The sequence below is a fragment of the Sceloporus occidentalis genome, unplaced genomic scaffold (assembly GCF_023333645.1).
Source record: "Sceloporus occidentalis isolate IW3139 unplaced genomic scaffold, rSceOcc1.0.p SCAF_26, whole genome shotgun sequence".
NCBI lineage: Eukaryota > Metazoa > Chordata > Lepidosauria > Squamata > Phrynosomatidae > Sceloporus > Sceloporus occidentalis.
Genome location: NW_028317006.1, coordinates 11,855,073 through 11,861,072, shown reverse-complemented (window position 1 = coordinate 11,861,072; position 6,000 = coordinate 11,855,073).

Below are 6,000 nucleotides of genomic sequence, written 5' to 3'. Positions count from 1 at the left end.
TTCCACTACTTCCTTCTGGTGGCTTATCTGCTAATGTGACTTAGTAACAGCATTTGATGCCAGTCAGCTGCTGCAAAGACTGGTAACATATTGTTATGTGTAAAGAGGGAATTGACTCACAGAAGGAAAATATAATTTTGCCTCTGTATAAGTCATTGGTAAGACTCCACCTTGAATATGCTTCTGAATAGGCACCTGTTAAAAAAAGACATTATGGAGCTTGAAAAAGTGCAGAGGTGGGCTACAAAATTAAGAGAAATTAAACACTTGTTGTGATGAAAGGCAAGATAAGTTGAATTTGTTCACATTAGAAAAAAAGCATCTTACGGGATATATATCATATATTATTATACAAATATATATGGGGACAACACCAAATGCTGTTCATTAATTGGACTGTGCAAAGAACATTCAGACCTGAAGAAATTAATTTTCACATAACGTAGTGAAAAGGTTTCTTTTAAGAACAATAATGTGGAATTCACTACCTATGGACATTGTGCTACCAAATTCATTAGATGCCTTTAAATATGGGCTAGATTATTTTTTTTTTAGCAAAGAAGAACAAATAGTGAAATAATTGGTTATGAGGACAGGATTAGTTATAGCATGTTGATCCAATATGAAATCAGATTGCCATGTTGAGGCACAATTGGAAATCATTGTGGGTTTTTTATCTTTATCTGGCAAAACAGCAAGATTGGACTTGATGGATTTGCCTTTGATATGTCTTGTTACTTAATGTATGTTTTTTTTTTAACCTAAATTAATTCAAATTAAGTCCAAGGTTCAGTGTTTCTGGTGCAAAGAAACATGAGGGTATGGTCATGCACCAAACACATGTCCGAAAGAAACAGCCACAGTCGACTATCACGTCCCCTGTCTTCGTAGGCTAACTCCCCAAAAGGAACTTGGTCTCCATTACTTTGGTCCCTTGCCCAAAGGCCAGACATGTGGGCCAGGTCATAAAGAAGGGAGCTCTTGATGTCTTAAAAGTGAAGTGGAGGCCAAAAGACCATTATACTCGTCTCTCACCAAAAAATAAACAACATTTCTACAACACATGAAGGAAGAGAAAAAATGTAGTTTCTGGCCCAAGCATGAAGTTAGCATTAAAAAAATTCCCAGCATCTGCCAGCCAAAAGGCCAAGGATAGTGAAAAAGATAGGTCTAGCGCAACGGTCTAAGGTGATTCTATGAATTGACAGAGCTTCCACGTGAGGTAGTATTATATATACCTCTCATCAAAATCAAAACACTCAGGCATGCCCTAGGTTAGACCTCTAAAGGCTTTTAGAAGTGCCTCAGGTTTCAAGTTAGCCCAGCCTTAAAGATAACCCCCTTTTTTGCACATGAGTTTAGATAAAAGGCCAAAAAGCTTGCATGAGATGACTTGGTAGTGGATGTAGCGGGGAGCCTCCTCAGCAGTGAGCACTGGGTCCTCGCAGTCTCCTTCCAGATACAGGCAAGCACTTGAGGGTAAGAAGTGTGTGAATCATTCGGCTCTGCATGGGGGCTATGATGTTTCTTAGTGCTATATTGAACTCACTCACCTCTATGCTTGCTTAATATGTTAGTCAATGTAGCCTAGTGTGACCTGTTTGCAATTTGTGGTGGAGGTTGTTACTAGGGGTTTATAAGCAAATGCTATCAGTCGTTAATAAAACTTGACTGGAAAAATGTTGAGAAACCCAGAACTTAAATATTCATCCAGATATCCTAAAATCAATAGGTAAACATTAATGAATGCTTTTGAAAGGTCACCTCATGACAGTTTCCATACTTATGTATTTGTGGTTTTAACTGAAAAAAAATGTTTAATTCCCTCTGAAGGGATGGTCAGAAATCTATAAAAGAAAGCCACAAACCCTGATCAGTGATTACAGGAAATATTGTGTCAGGCTCTTCAAGGTCTAAACTAAATGGAAACATACTTACATGTGGTAGAAGCTGAGTATACATACATGAACTAATTTAAATTTGCCATAGCTGCCAAATGTCCATTTTTTAGAAAGAACAGTCCCTCTTTGGGAAGCAAATCCCTAGGTTCCATATTTCCTTCCCTGAGGTCCTTGTTTTCTAGTATTTGCTTACCCTCATACCACCATAGACATCACAATAATGTGTATAGAAACAAAAGAAGATGCATTTCTACAACAAATTGTGTATATAAAATGTTATTTGTCTTCTAAATGTTGCACTTAATTCTCAATATTCAGGAATTTTATTGATGTTCTCCAACATTTTCTGCATTATTATTCCTCCCCTTTAGGTTATTTCTCAGCTTTTAATAGGTTACTTTTTCCCTTCAGTGGCAGCCTTGGTACAGATAGGCTAAGTTTAGGCAGGGTTGAGCCTAAGGTTAGTGTCACCTAAGTGCATTATTTCTTCAGCCCCCACCCAATAACTAAAACACATGCATATACTAGCACTCAGGCTCACAGTAACAGCCACTCACTCACTCTAACAGTATAAACTTCCAAAGACTATATCCCTCCTCTCCCTCATACTAGTAATCATAGGCAAACTCCTGACACTCTAACGCCATACTCTCATGCAATAACACATACTGGCACTAAATAATAATGCACACACTCACATTAATACCATACAATAGAGCCCTGTGCGGGACTGTTTTCTTAATCCTGCTCCTGCACACTCCCGCTGCATTTCTGACCATTACCGCCCTGTCCCGCAACGTGTGCGTCGAATCCCGCCTGCTCCCGCAACATATGTGTCCAATCCCGCCCGCTCCCGCAAACATTCTGTCACAACTTTCCAGATATGCCACTCTGCCCCCCAGATATGCTTTAGACCCCCAGATATGCCTTATACCCCCAAATATATTTTATACCCCCAGATATGCCCTATACCTCCCAGATATGCCTTATTCATCTATATGCCACTGTGTCCCCTGATATGCCACTGTGTCCCCTGATATGCCACTCTGCCCCATCATAGAAGCTCCGGCGGAAGTCATTCACAAACCTTCATTCCCTCATTCATATACTCATTCATTCCCTCGTTCACAGATACTCATTCATTCCCTCATTCACAGATACTAATCATTAACAGATACTCATTCATTCCCTCAATCACATATACTTGTTCATACAAACTCCCGCACCCCCTTACCTGAACTGCCGATTTCCTGCGCGCTCCAGCAAGGCTGCCTTCGCGTTGCTCGCACACAGTGTCTCTTCTCTTGTCCCGTCCAGGGGAAGCAGGAACGAAGCAGAGTCATGTGACGTAAATTCATGTGACTCCGCTGGGTTCCTGGGTGGAGTAAGAGAAGAGATGCTGTGTGCAAGGAACGCGAAAGCAGCCTTGCGGGAGTGCGCGGGATTACTGGGACCCGCAGGTACATTGTCTGACCGCCCGCTCCCGCCCGCCGCACCCGAAAAACTACCTGCGCCCGCTAATTTTTTGACACATCCTGATGCAGTCCTCTACCATACACCATGCTGACACATACACTCTAAAGCCATACGGTAACATGTAAACATATACAGCATACACTCATACATGCTAACACCAAACACTCTCTCACACACTCCATTCAGTAACACACTCACTCTAACACATTACACCACACAGTTCCAGATACATATACACCTAGTCTAAACCACACATACATTAACACCATACACTTACAAATGCATATGCACACAAACAGCATACACATAGACGCACACATCCATACATATGTATCTCTCTCTCACACTTTTTTGTGTCTCCCCTTATTTTTGTCCCTTGAGTAAATAGGGCAAGGGATGCTTTGGTCCATGTAAGTTGTATTTTTAAACACTAAGGGATGAGATGGTCAACATGTTTTTCTCTCTATAAATAGCATCCTATTGGAGATCCTGCACTTGTGGGGTGCGATCGAGCGTGCAGACTGTTGGTCCACCATGCTGGGAAACTACATGTAGATTGGAGCATTGAACGTGACAAAGCATATGGAGGAAGCTGTCAAGCACATCGTGACGTATGTCGTAACGAACACGGAAACACACAGCACTAGTGGTACATAAACGGAGCATGGGAAAGGAAAAACTATTAAACTTTTCATTCCTCTTTAAAAAGCCACATTACTGGTGAAATGAGTTGAGGACATTAATAGGACTTTTCTTTATAGAATATCAATTATCTTTTATTTGTATTTCTTTTTTGTTTATTAATTATTTATTTATGTGAATTAACTATACAGATTTTGGTACACCTGTATACTTACAGGGATAAGTAGGTGGATTTTTATTACTCAAAGGGTTTCCTGGATCAACATCCATCTTCAAGCACCATCCAGTTTTTCAGTGGTTTTTGGACATTTTACACTATATGCAATATGTTCTCGTGTTTTGAAATGTATTCATTTCTTTGGCTGTGAGGGTACTGTGCCATTGTGTCCTGTCTTTCTGTTTTTAGAGATCGTGGAACTAAAGATTTGATGCTGTGCAGTAGATATGTTAGGCTGAACATACACCAATCAACCATTACATAATTACCTAAAATTGTGTAGGTCCTACATTTGTCGCCAAAACGGCCCTGACCCATCGTGGCATGGACTCCACTAGACCTCTGAAGGTGTGCTGTGATAAATGGCACCAAGACGTTAGCAGCAGATCCTTTAAGTCCTGTAAGTTGCGAGGTGAGGCCTTCATAGATGCAGCCTGGTGCCATCTGTTCTCCAGGTAAGCGACGCACCCGGCCATCCACGTAATGTAAAAGAAAATGTGAATTATCATCAAATGTGAATGAATGTGATCATCATCCATTGCTCTGTGGTCCAGTTCTGATACTCATGTGCCCATAGTGGGTGCTTTTGGCAGTGGACAGGGTTCAGCAAGGGCACCCTTACTGGTCTGCGGCTACGCGGCCCTATATGCAACAAACTGCGATGCACTGTGTGTTCAGAACCAGCATTAACTTTTTCAGCAATTTGTGCTACAGTAGCTCGCTGTTGCATTTGATTATACGGGCCAGCCTTCACCCCCCATATGCATCGATGACCCCATGTCGCCCATTCTCCGCTTTTCCTTCCTTGGCCCACTGCAGACCGGGAACACCCCACAAGAGCTGCAGCTTGGGAGATGCTCTGACCCAGTTGTCTCGCCATCACAATTTGGCCCTTGTCAAAGTCGCTCAGATCTTTACACTTGCCCATTTTTTCATGCTTCTAACACATCACCTTTGAGGACAAAATGTTCACTTGCTGCCTAATACATACCACCACGATTATTAGTGTTATTCACTTCACCTATCAGTGGTCATAATGTTATGGCTGATCGGTGTATCTCCTTGCCCATGATATAGATACTGCGGGGTAGTTTCAGCAATGGTTCAGAAACACAGCTGAAGGGAGTCTATTTAGACCCCTGTGTGCATACATGGAAAATGCTTTCCTAGCTTTAATCGGTTGCTTCAAGCCATGATTGGGGCAGGGAGAGGCTGTTTTCTCATGGAAGCACTTACAAAGCATTGTTTGATTATGGGACTCCCTGGGAAAATATTGTCCCTTTGTTAGGAACCTGTGGTCTTGCATGATTCCGGTATTCGTTATAGGACAGACCTCAAACAAACACTGACAAAGTATGCATAAAAGAACACATTAAGACTTGGGGACAGTAGGGTTCAGGATAGAGAGGCTGGGCTGGAGATCTCCTGACTAAAAGGTAATGAGCGAGCTTTGTGAGCCAAAATGCTAAAAAACAGTAAACAACCATAATAACACCACAATGCGTGCTGTGGGAAAGGCAAAACCACTTGACCACCAATTAGAGCAAAGGAAAAATAGAGAGAATGAGACTGAAAGTAGACACCTGAGTGTAAAATTACTGACACGTGTTTCTAATTTGAGTTGGCGCAAGTGTTGGGGCGAGTGTGTCAGATGGCCAGTCCAGGCCTTATTGGAAGGGTCACATGTCTTTTCCAAGGTTTGTTTTTGTTTGGCTACGCATTTGCAGTGTGCTTATTTAGTTCTTGTACAGTACCTACATTTAG